This window comes from Pseudophryne corroboree (genome assembly GCF_028390025.1).
Source record: "Pseudophryne corroboree isolate aPseCor3 chromosome 3 unlocalized genomic scaffold, aPseCor3.hap2 SUPER_3_unloc_15, whole genome shotgun sequence".
Lineage (NCBI taxonomy): Eukaryota > Metazoa > Chordata > Amphibia > Anura > Myobatrachidae > Pseudophryne > Pseudophryne corroboree.
The window spans coordinates 1,204,657-1,219,344 of record NW_026967503.1 but is presented as its reverse complement, the minus strand read 5'-3'; positions in this window follow the sequence as shown (position 1 = coordinate 1,219,344).

Here is a 14,688-nt window from a genome sequence, read left to right as displayed (position 1 = left end):
TGCCCCCGCGTGTATATATAACTGTGTCCTGCCCCGCGTGTGTATATAACTGTGTCCTGCCCCGCGTGTGTATATAACTGTGTCCTGCCCCCGCGTGTATATATAACTGTGTCCTGCCCCGCGTGTGTATATAACTGTGTCCTGCCCCCGCGTGTGTATATAACTGTGTCCTGCCCCCGCGTGTGTATATAACTGTGTCCTGCCCCCGCGTGTGTATATATAACTGTGTCCTGCCCCCGCGTGTGTATATATAACTGTGTCCTGCCCCGCGTGTGTATATAACTGTGTCCTGCCCCCGCGTGTGTATATATAACTGTGTCCTGCCCCGCGTGTGTATATAACTGTGTCCTGCCCCCGCGTGTGTATATATAACTGTGTCCTGCCCCGCGTGTGTATATAACTGTGTCCTGCCCCGCGTGTGTATATAACTGTGTCCTGCCCCCGCGTGTGTATATAACTGTGTCCTGCCCCCGCGTGTGTATATAACTGTGTCCTGCCCCCGCGTGTGTATATAACTGTGTCCTGCCCCGCGTGTGTATATAACTGTGTCCTGCCCCCGCGTGTGTATATAACTGTGTCCTGCCCCCGCGTGTGTATATATAACTGTGTCCTGCCCCCGCGTGTATATATAACTGTGTCCTGCCCCGCGTGTGTATATAACTGTGTCCTGCCCCCGCGTGTGTATATAACTGTGTCCTGCCCCCGCGTGTGTATATAACTGTGTCCTGCCCCCGCGTGTGTATATAACTGTGTCCTGCCCCCGCGTGTGTATATAACTGTGTCCTGCCCCCGCGTGTGTATATAACTGTGTCCTGCCCCCGCGTGTGTATATAACTGTGTCCTGCCCCCGCGTGTGTATATAACTGTGTCCTGCCCCCGCGTGTGTATATAACTGTGTCCTGCCCCCGCGTGTGTATATAACTGTGTCCTGCCCCCGCGTGTGTATATAACTGTGTCCTGCCCCCGCGTGTGTATATAACTGTGTCCTGCCCCGCGTGTGTATATAACTGTGTCCTGCCACGCGTGTGTATATAACAGTGTCCTGCCCCCGCGTGTGTATATAACTGTGTCCTGCCCCCGCGTGTGTATATAACTGTGTCCTGCCCCCGCGTGTGTATATAACTGTGTCCTGCCCCCGCGTGTGTATATAACTGTGTCCTGCCCCCGCGTGTGTATATAACTGTGTCCTGCCCCCGCGTGTGTATATAACTGTGTCCTGCCCCCGCGTGTGTATATAACTGTGTCCTGCCCCCGCGTGTGTATATAACTGTGTCCTGCCCCCGCGTGTGTATATAACTGTGTCCTGCCCCCGCGTGTGTATATAACTGTGTCCTGCCCCCGCGTGTGTATATAACTGTGTCCTGCCCCCGCGTGTGTATATAACTGTGTCCTGCCCCCGCGTGTGTATATAACTGTGTCCTGCCCCCGCGTGTGTATATAACTGTGTCCTGCCCCCGCGTGTGTATATAACTGTGTCCTGCCCCCGCGTGTGTATATAACTGTGTCCTGCCCCCGCGTGTGTATATAACTGTGTCCTGCCCCCGCGTGTGTATATAACTGTGTCCTGCCCCCGCGTGTGTATATAACTGTGTCCTGCCCCCGCGTGTGTATATAACTGTGTCCTGCCCCCGCGTGTGTATATAACTGTGTCCTGCCCCGCGTGTATATATAACAGTGTCCTGCCCCCGCGTGTGTATATAACTGTGTCCTGCCCCCGCGTGTGTATATAACTGTGTCCTGCCCCCGCGTGTGTATATAACTGTGTCCTGCCTCCGCGTGTGTATATATAACTGTGTCCTGCCCCCGCGTGTGTATATAACTGTGTCCTGCCCCCGCGTGTGTATATATAACTGTGTCCTGCCCCGCGTGTGTATATAACTGTGTCCTGCCCCCGCGTGTGTATATAACAGTGTCCTGCCCCCGCGTGTGTATATAACAGTGTCCTGCCCCCGCGTGTGTATATAACAGTGTCCTGCCCCCGCGTGTGTATATAACAGTGTCCTGCCCCCGCGTGTGTATATAACAGTGTCCTGCCCCCGCGTGTGTATATAACAGTGTCCTGCCCCCGCGTGTGTATATAACAGTGTCCTGCCCCCGCGTGTGTATATAACAGTGTCCTGCCCCCGCGTGTGTATATAACAGTGTCCTGCCCCCGCGTGTGTATATAACAGTGTCCTGCCCCCGCGTGTGTATATAACAGTGTCCTGCCCCCGCGTGTGTATATAACAGTGTCCTGCCCCCGCGTGTGTATATAACAGTGTCCTGCCCCCGCGTGTGTATATAACAGTGTCCTGCCCCCGCGTGTGTATATAACAGTGTCCTGCCCCCGCGTGTGTATATAACAGTGTCCTGCCCCCGCGTGTGTATATAACAGTGTCCTGCCCCCGCGTGTGTATATAACAGTGTCCTGCCCCCGCGTGTGTATATAACAGTGTCCTGCCCCCGCGTGTGTATATAACAGTGTCCTGCCCCCGCGTGTGTATATAACAGTGTCCTGCCCCCGCGTGTGTATATAACAGTGTCCTGCCCCCGCGTGTGTATATAACAGTGTCCTGCCCCCGCGTGTGTATATAACAGTGTCCTGCCCCCGCGTGTGTATATAACAGTGTCCTGCCCCCGCGTGTGTATATAACAGTGTCCTGCCCCCGCGTGTGTATATAACTGTGTCCTGCCCCCGCGTGTGTATATATAACTGTGTCCTGCCCCCGCGTGTGTATATATAACTGTGTCCTGCCCCCGCGTGTATATATAACTGTGTCCTGCCCCGCGTGTGTATATAACTGTGTCCTGCCCCCGCGTGTGTATATAACTGTGTCCTGCCCCCGCGTGTGTATATAACAGTGTCCTGCCCCCGCGTGTGTATATAACAGTGTCCTGCCCCCGCGTGTGTATATAACAGTGTCCTGCCCCCGCGTGTGTATATAACAGTGTCCTGCCCCCGCGTGTGTATATAACAGTGTCCTGCCCCCGCGTGTGTATATAACAGTGTCCTGCCCCGCGTGTGTATATAACAGTGTCCTGCCCCCGCGTGTGTATATAACTGTGTCCTGCCCCCGCGTGTGTATATATAACTGTGTCCTGCCCCCGCGTGTGTATATATAACTGTGTCCTACCCCGCGTGTGTATATAACTGTGTCCTGCCCCCGCGTGTGTATATAACTGTGTCCTGCCCCGCGTGTGTATATAACTGTGTCCTGCCCCCGCGTGTGTATATAACTGTGTCCTGCCCCGCGTGTGTATATAACTGTGTCCTGCCCCCGCGTGTGTATATAACTGTGTCCTGCCCCCGCGTGTGTATATAACAGTGTCCTGCACCCGCGTGTGTATATAACAGTGTCCTGCCCCCGCGTGTGTGTATAACAGTGTCCTGCCCCCGCGTGTGTGTATAACTGTGTCCTGCCCCGCGTGTGTGTATAACTGTGTCCTGCCCCGCGTGTGTATATAACAGTGTCCTGCCCCCGCGTGTGTATATAACAGTGTCCTGCCCCCGCGTGTGTATATAACAGTGGCCTGCCCCCGCGTGTGTATATAACAGTGTCCTGCCCCCGCGTGTGTATATAACAGTGTCCTGCCCCCGCGTGTGTATATAACAGTGTCCTGCCCCCGCGTGTGTATATAACAGTGTCCTGCCCCCGCGTGTGTATATAACAGTGTCCTGCCCCTGCGTGTGTATAACTGTGTCCTGCCCCTGCGTGTGTATAACTGTGTCCTGCCCCCGCGTGTATATATAACTGTGTCCTGCCCCCGCGTGTGTATATAACAGTGTCCTGCCCCCGCGTGTGTATAACTGTGTCCTGCCCCTGCGTGTGTATAACTGTGTCCTGCCCCGCGTGTGTATAACTGTGTCCTGCCCCGCGTGTGTATGTAACAGTGCCCTGCCCCCGTGTGTGTATAACTGTGTCCTGCCCCGCGTGTATATATAACAGTGTCCTGCCCCGCGTGTGTATATAACAGTGCCCTGCCCCCGCGTGTGTATGTAACAGTGTCCTGCCCCCGCGTGTGTATGTAACTGTGTCCTGCCCCGCGTGTATATATAACTGTCCTGCCCCGAGTGTATATATAACTGTGTCCTGCCCCAGCGTGTATATATAACTGTGTCCTGCCCCGCGTGTGTATAACTGTGTCCTGCCCCGCGTGTGTATAACTGTGTCCTGCCCCCACGTGTGTATATAACTGTGTCCGGCCCCTGCGGTGTATAACTGTGTCCTGCCCCGCGTGTGTATAACTGTGTCCTGCCCCGAGTGTATATATAACTGTCCTGCCCCAGCGTGTGTATATAACTGTGTCCTGCCCCCGCGTGTGTATATAACTGTGTCCTGCCCGTGTGTATATAATTGTGTCCTTCCCGCGTGTATATAACTGTGTCCTTCCCGCGTGTATATAACTGTGTCCTTCCCGCGTGTATATAACTGTGTCCTTCCCGCGTGTATATAACTGTGTCCTTCTCGCGTTTGTATATAACTGTGTCCTGCCCCCGCATGTGTATGTAACTGTGTTCTGCCCGTGTGTATATAACTGTGTCCTGCCCCGCGTGTATATATAACTGTGTCCTGCCCCGCGTGTATATATAACTGTGTCCTGCCCCGCGTGTATATATAACTGTGTCCTGCCCCGCGTGTATATATAACTGTGTCCTGCCCCGCGTGTATATATAACTGTGTCCTGCCCCGCGTGTATATATAACTGTGTCCTGCCCCGCGTGTATATATAACTGTGTCCTGCCCCCGCGTGTATATATAACTGTGTCCTGCCCCCGCGTGTGTATATAACAGTGTCCTGCCCCTGCGTGTGTATAACTGTGTCCTGCCCCTGCGTGTGTATAACTGTGTCCTGCCCCTGCGTGTGTATAACTGTGTCCTGCCCCTGCGTGTGTATAACTGTGTCCTGCCCCCGCGTGTGTATATAACTGTGTCCTGCCCCGCGTGTATATATAACTGTGTCCTGCCCCCGCGTGTGTATATAACAGTGTCCTGCCCCCGCGTGTGTATATAACAGTGTCCTGCCCCTGCGTGTGTATAACTGTGTCCTGCCCCTGCGTGTGTATAACTGTGTCCTGCCCCTGCGTGTGTATATATAACTGTGTCCTGCCCCCGCGTGTGTATATAACAGTGTCCTGCCCCCGCATGTGTATAACTGTGTCCTGCCCCTGCGTGTGTATAACTGTGTCCTGCCCCTGCGTGTGTATAACTGTGTCCTGCCCCGCGTGTGTATAACTGTGTCCTGCCCCGCGTGTGTATGTAACAGTGCCCTGCCCCCGCGTGTGTATAACTGTGTCCTGCCCCGCGTGTATATATAACAGTGTCCTGCCCGCGTGTGTATATAACAGTGCCCTGCCCCCGCGTGTGTATGTAACAGTGTCCTGCCCCCGCGTGTGTATGTAACTGTGTCCTGCCCCGCGGGTATATATAACTGTCCTGCCCCGAGTGTATATATAACTGTGTCCTGCCCAGCGTGTATATATAACTTTGTCCTGCCCCGCGTGTGTATAACTGTGTCCTACCCCGCGTGTGTATATAACTGTGTCCTGCCCCCACGTGTGTATATAACTGTGTCCGGCCCCTGCGGTGTATAACTGTGTCCTGCCCCGCGTGTGTATAACTGTGTCCTGCCCGAGTGTATATATAACTGTCCTGCCCCAGCGTGTGTATATAACTGTGTCCTGCCCCCGCATGTGTATATAACTGTGTCCTTCCCGTGTGTATATAACTGTGTCCTTCCCGCGTGTATATAACTGTGTCCTTCCCGCGTGTATATAACTGTGTCCTTCTCGCGTTTCTATATAACTGTGTCCTGCCCCCGCATGTGTATGTAACTGTGTCCTGCCTGTGTGTATATAACTGTGTCCTGCCCCGCGTGTATATATAACTGTGTCCTGCCCCGCGTGTATATATAATTGTGTCCTGCCCCGCGTGTATATATAACTGTGTCCTGCCCCGCGTGTATATATAACTGTGTCCTGCCCCGCGTGTATATATAACTGTGTCCTGCCCCGCGTGTATATATAACTGTGTCCTGCCCTGCGTGTATATATAACTGTGTCCTGCCCCTGCGTGTATATATAACTGTGTCCTGCCCCCGCGTGTATATATAACTGTGTCCTGCCCCGCCTGTGTATAACTGTGTCCTGCCCCGCCTGTGTATAACTGTGTCCTGCCCCCCCCCCGTTTATAACTGTTTCCTGCCCCACTTGTATATATAACTGTGTCCTGCCCCCGCGTGTGTATATAACAGTGTCCTGCCCCCGCATGTGTATAACTGTGTCCTGCCCCTGCGTGTGTATAACTGTGTCCTGCCCCTGCGTGTGTATAACTGTGTCCTGCCCCGCGTGTGTATAACTGTGTCCTGCCCCGCGTGTGTATGTAACAGTGCCCTGCCCCCGCGTGTGTATTACTGTGTCCTGCCCCGCGTGTATATATAACAGTGTCCTGCCCCGCGTGTGTATATAACAGTGCCCTGCCCCCGCGTGTGTATGTAACAGTGTCCTGCCCCCGCGTGTGTATGTAACTGTGTCCTGCCCCGCGGGTATATATAACTGTCCTGCCCCGAGTGTATATATAACTGTGTCCTGCCCCAGCGTGTATATATAACTGTGTCCTGCCCCGCGTGTGTTTAACTGTGTCCTGCCCCGCGTGTGTATAACTGTGTCCTGCCCCCACGTGTGTATATAACTGTGTCCTGCCCCGCGTGTGTATAACTGTGTCCTGCCCCGAGTGTATATATAACTGTCCTGCCCCGAGTATATATATAACTGTCCTGCCCCAGCGTGTGTATATAACTGTGTCCTGCCCCCGCGTGTGTATATAACTGTGTCCTTCCCGTGTGTATAATAACTGTGTCCTTCCCGCGTGTATATAACTGTGTCCTTCCCGCGTGTATATAACTGTGTCCTTCTCGTGTTTCTATATAACTGTGTCCTGCCCGTGTGTATATAACTGTGTCCTGCCCCGCGTGTATATATAACTGTGTCCTGCCCCGCGTGTATATATAATTGTGTCCTGCCCCGCGTGTATATATAACTGTGTCCTGCCCCGCGTGTATATATAACTGTGTCCTGCCCCGCGTGTATATATAACTGTGTCCTGCCCCGCGTGTATATATAACTGTGTCCTGCCCCCGCGTGTATATATAACTGTGTCCTGCCCCCGCGTGTATATATAACTGTGTCCTGCCCCCGCGTGTATATATAACTGTGTCCTGCCCCGCCTGTGTATAACTGTGTCCTGCCCCGCCTGTGTATAACTGTGTCCTGCCCCCCCCCCCTGTTTATAACTGTTTCCTGCCCCACTTGTATATATAACTGTGTCCTGCCCTCCGTGTGTATAACTGTGTCCTGCCCCGCGTGTATATAACTGTTTCCTGCCCCGCGTGTATATAACTGTGTCCTGCCCCGCATGTGTATAACTGTGTCCTGCCCCGCGTGTGTATAACTGTGTCCTGCCCCGCGTGTGTATATAACTGTGTCCTGCCCCCGCGTGTGTATGTAACTGTGTCCTGCCCCGTGTGTATATATAACTGTGTCCTGCCCCGCGTGTATATATAACTGTGTCCTGCCCCGCGTGTATATATAACTGTGTCCTGCCCCTCGTGTATATATAACTGTGTCCTGCCCCGCGTGTATATATAACAGTGTCCTGCCCCGCGTGTGTATGTAACAGTGTCCTGCCCCGCGTGTGTATGTAACAGTGTCCTGCCCCGCGTGTGTATGTAACAGTGTCCTGCCCCTGCGTGTATATGTAACAGTGTCCTGCCCCTGCGTGTGGATATAACAGTGTCCTGCCCCTGCGTGTGTATGTAACAGTGTCCTGCCCCCGCGTGTGTTGCCCCCGCGTGTGTATGTAACAGTGTCCTGCCCCCGCGTGTGTATGTAACAGTGTCCTGCCCCCTCGTGTGTATGTAACAGTGTCCTGCCCCCGCGTGTGTATGTATCAGTGTCCTGCCCCCGCGTGTGTATGTAACAGTGTCCTGCCCCCGCGTGTGTATGTAACAGTGTCCTGCCCCCGCGTGTGTATGTAACTGTGTCCTTCCCCCGCGTGTGTATGTAACAGTGTCCTTCCCCCGCGTGTGTATGTAACAGTGTCCTTCCCCCGCGTGTGTATGTAACAGTGTCCTTCCCCCGCGTGTGTATGTAACAGTGTCCTTCCCCCGCGTGTGTATGTAACAGTGTCCTTCCCCCGCGTGTGTATGTAACAGTGTCCTGCCCCCGCGTGTGTATGTAACAGTGTCCTGCCCCCGCGTGTGTATGTAACAGTGTCCTGCCCCCGCGTGTGTATGTAACAGTGTCCTGCCCCCGCGTGTGTATGTAACAGTGTCCTGCCCCCGCGTGTGTATGTAACAGTGTCCTGCCCCCGCGTGTGTATGTAACAGTGTCCTGCCCCCGCGTGTGTATGTAAGTGTCCTGCCCCCGCGTGTGTATGTAACAGTGTCCTGCCCCCGCGTGTGTATGTAACAGTGTCCTGCCCCCGCGTGTGTATGTAACAGTGTCCTGCCCCCGCGTGTGTATGTAACAGTGTCCTGCCCCCGCGTGTGTATGTAACAGTGTCCTGCCCCCGCGTGTGTATGTAACAGTGTCCTGCCCCCGCGTGTGTATGTAACAGTGTCCTGCCCCCGCGTGTGTATGTAACAGTGTCCTGCCCCCGCGTGTGTATGTAACAGTGTCCTGCCCCCGCGTGTGTATGTAACAGTGTCCTGCCCCGCGTGTGTATGTAACAGTGTCCTGCCCCGCGTGTGTATGTAACAGTGTCCTGCCCCCGCGTGTGTATGTAACAGTGTCCTGCCCCCGCGTGTGTATGTAACAGTGTCCTGCCCCCGCGTGTGTATATAACAGTGTCCTGCCCCCGCGTGTGTATATAACAGTGTCCTGCCCCCGCGTGTGTATATAACAGTGTCCTGCCCCCGCGTGTGTATATAACAGTGTCTTGCCCCCGCGTGTGTATATAACAGTATCCTGCCCCGCGTGTATATATCAGTGTCCTGCCCCCGCGTGTATATATAACTGTCCTGCCCCCGCGTGTATATATAACTGTGTCCTGCCCCGCGTGTATATATAACTGTGTCCTGCCCCGCGTGTATATATAACTGTGTCCTGCCCCGCGTGTATATATAACTGTGTCCTGCCCCGCGTGTATATATAACTGTGTCCTGCCCCGCGTGTGTATAACTGTGTCCTGCCCCGCGTGTGTATAACTGTGTCCTGCCCCGCGTGTGTATAACTGTGTCCTGCCCCGCGTGTATATGTAACAGTGTCCTGCCCCCGCGTATGTATGTAACAGTGTTCTGCCCCCGCGTATGTATGTAACAGTGTCCTGCCCCCGCGTGTGTATGTAACAGTGTCCTGCCCCCGCGTGTGTATGTAACAGTGTCCTGCCCCCGCGTGTGTATGTAACAGTGTCCTGCCCCCGCGTGTGTATGTAACAGTGTCCTGCCCCCGCGTGTGTATGTAACAGTGTCCTGCCCCCGCGTGTGTATGTAACAGTGTCCTGCCCCCGCGTGTGTATGTAACAGTGTCCTGCCCTCGCGTGTGTATGTAACAGTGTCCTGCCCCCGCGTGTGTATATAAGTGTCCTGCCCTCGCGTGTGTATATAAGTGTCCTGCCCCCGCGTGTGTATATAACAGTGTCATGCCCCCGCGTGTTTATATATCCGTGTCCTGCCCCCGTGTGTGTATATAACTGTTTCCTGCCCCCGTGTATATGACTGTGTCCTGCCCGCGTGTGTATATAACTGTGTCCTGCCCGCGTGTGTATATAACTGTGTCCTGCCCGCGTGTGTATATATCAGTGTCCTGCCCCCGCGTGTGTATATAACTGTGTCCTGCCCCCGCGTGTGTATATATCAGTGTCCTGCCCCCGCGTGTTTATATATCCGTGTCCTGCCCCCGTGTGTGTATATAACTGTTTCCTGCCCGCGTGTATATAACTCTGTCCTGCCCCCGTGTATATAACTGTGTCCTGCCCCCGCGTGTGTATATGACTGTGTCCTGCCCCGCGTGTGTATATAACTGTGTCCTGCCCGCGTGTGTATATGACTGTGTCCTGCCCGCGTGTGTATATAACTGTGTCCTGCCCCCGCGTGTGTATATAACTGTGTCCTACCCCCGCGTGTGTATATAACTGTGTCCTGCCCCCGCGTGTATATAACTGTGTCCTGCCCTCGCGTGTGTATATAACTGTGTCCTGCCCCCGCGTGTGTATATAACTGTGTCCTGCCCCCGCGTGTGTATATAACTGTGTCCTGCCCCCGCGTGTGTATATAACTGTGTCCTGCCCCCGCGTGTATATAACTGTGTCCTGCCCCCGCGTGTGTATATAACTGTGACCTGCGTGTGTGTGTATATAACTGTGACCTGCGTGTGTGTGTATATAACTGTGTCCTGCCCCCGCGTGCGTGTGTATATAACTGTGTCCTGCCCCCGCGTGCGTGTGTGTATAACTGTGTCCTGCCCCCGCGTGCGTGTGTATATAACTGTGTCCTGCCCCCGCGTGCGTGTGTATATAACTCTGTCCTGCCCCCGCGTGCGTGTGTATATAACTCTGTCCTGCCCCCGCGTGCGTGTGTATATAACTGTGTCCTGCCCCCGCGTGCGTGTGTATATAACTGTGTCCTGCCCCCGCATGTGTATATAACTGTGACCTGCGTGTGTATGTATATAACTGTGTCCTGCCCCCGCGTGCGTGTGTATATAACTGTGTCCTGCCCCCGCGTGCGTGTGTGTATAACTGTGTCCTGCCCCCGCGTGCGTGTGTATATAACTGTGTCCTGCCCCGCGTGCGTGTGTATATAACTGTGTCCTGCCCCCGCGCGCGTGTGTATATAACTGTGTCCTGCCCCCGCGCGCGTGTGTATATAACTGTGTCCTGCCCCCGCGCGCGTGTGTATATAACTGTGTCCTGCCCCCGCGCGCGTGTGTATATAACTGTGTCCTGCCCCCGCGCGCGTGTGTATATAACTGTGTCCTGCCCCCGCGCGCGTGTGTATATAACTTTCCTGCCCCCGCGCGCGCGTGTGTATATAACTGTGCCCTGCCCCCGCGCGCGCGTGTGTATATAACTGTGCCCTGCCCCCGCGTGTGTATATAACTGTGCCCTGCCCCCGCGTGTGTATATAACTGTGCCCTGCCCCCGCGCGTGTATATAACTGTGCCCTGCCCCCGCGCGTGTATATAACTGTGCCCTGCCCCCGCGCGCGCGTGTGTATATAACTGTGTCCTGCCCCCGCGCGCGTGTATATAACTGTGTCCTGCCCCCGCGCGTGCGTGTGTATATAACTGTGTCCTGCCCCCGCGCGTGTGTATATAACTGTGTCCTGCCCGCGCGCGCGTGTATATAACTGTGTCCTGCCCCCGCGCGCGCACAACTGTGTCCTGCCCCCGCACAACTGTGTCCTGCCCCCGCGCGCGCACAACTGTGTCCTGCCCCCGCGCGCGCACAACTGTGTCCTGCCCCCGCGCGCGCACAACTGTGTCCTGCCCCCGCGCGCGCGCACAACTGTGTCCTGCCCCCGCGCGCGCGCACAACTGTGTCCTGCCCCCGCGCGCGCGCACAACTGTGTCCTGCCCCCGCGCGCGCGCACAACTGTGTCCTGCCCGCGCAACTGTGTCCTGCCCCCGCTCGCGCGCGCGCAACTGTGTCCTGCCCCCGCTCGCGCAACTGTGTCCTGCCCCCGCGCGCACAACTGTGTCCTGCCCCCACGCGCGCGTGCACAACTGTGTCCTGAGATGGTGCCGGCCTATCTGTATATGAATAGCAGTCTCACTATGGGTTTCGCAGATACCGTAGATGGTGCCGGCCTATCTGTATATGAATAGCAGTCTCACTATGGGTTCCGCAGATACCGTAGATGGTGCCGGCCTATCTGTATATGAATAGCAGTCTCACTACGGGTTCCGCAGCAGCGGGACTAAGGGGTGTGTGCACAGCGTTCGTCCCTATATTACACCTAGGGCTGCTCCAAATCCCATTAACATTCCTTGGGCATGTACGGAGTGCTGGGGTGGAATTTCACTTATGACTCATGCGAATTGGATGTCCAGCCGTTACTCCCCCCATATCTTCTGCCTCCTCCTTACTGAGCACGCTGGCCGCCTCCTGTATCACATCCCCCGTTTCGTAGGCTGCGACTCTTTCCTCTTGTACTGCGTAGGACCACCCACCTGATGGGCACGTCTTTCACTGTCCGCCACCGCTGCTTATGTATAATGGGACACCCAGTGACCCTAGAGGAGCCGTCACTTTCTGTCGCTAACTAGCGGTACGCTGGTACGCTCGGTCGGTGCAGCACGACCAAATCTCCTGTCTCCATGGTCAGGTCACTCCCCGTTTCTTCTGCTGAGCTGCCCCTGCTCGTAGTCAGGCCGCCGTTACACCACCAGTTCAGGCCAGGCTCAGGGACTCAGGACCTCGCCCGCTACCACCCGTTCTCCGCTCTCTGCACCACACAGCCTCTAAACTCCGTTTACCGGTCAGTCCTTTTTCCAGTTAATGGTCTCTCTCCTCGGACGCTGTATCTTCCTCCACCAGCACGCGAACACCACTTTGTCCTGGCGCGGGGGCTTCTAGAAGAATTTTCTCCAGTCCCCTCGTGCCCATCTAGTCCCACTGTCCCGCTGATCCCATAGTACAGGGTGCATTGAAATAGGATCACCCTCAAGGGCATATAACTACCATATAAATTTCATTTATTTACACTCGTACAAATCATAGCATCATACTAGGGAGCTACACTTATAGCTATAGTAATAATACAGGGACATGACTGGGGAGGTGAGGGGATCTGGGAGTGTCACAGTGACATCACTTATATCTATAGTAATAATATGGGGACATGACTGGGGTGGTGAGGGGATCTGGGAGCGTCACAGTGACATCACTTATATCTATAGTGATAATACAGGGACATGACTGGGGAGGTGAGGGGATGCGGGAGCATCACAGTGAAATCACTTATATCTATAGTGATAATACAGGTACATGACTGGGGAGGTGAGGGGATCTGGGAGCGTCACTGTGACATCACTTATATCTAAAGTAATACAGGGACATGACTGGGGAGGTGAGGGGATGCGGGAGCATCACAGTGAAATCACTTATATCTATAGTGATAATACAGGGACATGACTGGGGAGGTGAGGGGATCTGGCAGTATTTATAGTGATATTGATGCCTTCCCCATTTTGCAGGATTGCACAGTAGTGAAGAAGACATCCAATGAGTGTGAGACACCCAGCAGCCGTCCCTGTTTGTCAGAAGGACTAAGCAGAACCCAGAGCCCCATTACGGTGCCTCCACCTCACTCACTGATACATGAGAGACACAGTGACCAGAAGATCCTGGAACTCACCAACAAGATCATTCAGCTGCTGACTGGAGAGGTGAATGCTGGGAATGGGACATTATACAGTAACACAGGGAGATGTGTCTGGGTGATGACTGGAGAGGTGACTGCTGGGAATGGGACATTATACAGTAACACCAGGGGATGTGTCTGGGTGATGACTGGATAGGTGACTGCTGGGTATGGAACATTATACAGTAACACCAGGGGGTGTGTCTGGGTGATGACTGGAAAGGTGACTGCTGGTAATGGGGCATTATACAGTAACACCAGGGGACGTGTCTGGGCGTTGACTGGAGAGGTGACTGCTGGGAATGGAACATTATACAGTAACACCGGGGGACATGTCTGCTTGATGACTGGAGAGGTGACTTCTTGGAATTGGATATTATACAGGAACACCAGGGGACATGTCTGGGCGTTGACTGGAGAGGTGACTGCTGGGAATGGGACATTATACAGTAACACCAGGGGATGTGTCTGGGTGATGACTGGAGAGGTGACTGCTGGGAATGGGGCATTATACAGTAACACCAGGGGACATGTCTGGGCGTTGACTGGAGACGTGACTGCTGGGAATGGGACATTATACAGTAACATCGGGGAATGTGTCTGGGTGATAACTGGAGAGGTGCCTGTTGGGAATTGCACATTATACAGTAACACCGGGGGATATGTCTGGGTGATGACTGGAGAGGTGACTGCTGGGAATGGGGCATTATACAGTAACACCAGGGGACGTGTCTGGGTGATGACTGAAGAGGTGACTGCTGGGAATGGGACATTATACAGTAACACCAGGGGACGTGTCCGGGTGATGACTGGAGAGGTGACTGCTGGGAATGGGACATTATACAGTAACACCAGGGGATGTGTCTGGGTGATGACTGGAGAGGTGACTGCTGGGAATGGGACATTATACAGTAACACCAGGGGATGTGTCTGGGTGATGACTGGAGAGGTGACTGCTGGGAATGGGGCATTATACAGTAACACCAGGGGATGTGTCGGGGTGATGACTGTATCACTGTGTGTCTGCTTCCTATAAGGTGTCAGGATGTCACTGTCTATGTCTCCATGCAGGAGGGGGAGTATATAGAGGAACACAGGGGTCTGTACAAGGACGTGATGATGGAGAATCACCGGCCCCTCACATCACTGGGTAAGAGGAGACTGTCATGTATTGTACAGTGGAGAGCAGGTATGGGGGCCCCTATATACACACATCATCTGATAATCACATATATACACTGTACTCAGTCACTGTGTGTCTCCTACAGAAGGACCCAGTAACAGAGATACCCCAGAGAGATGTCCCCGTCCTCTGTATTCCCAGGATTGTACAGAGGAGAATCACAG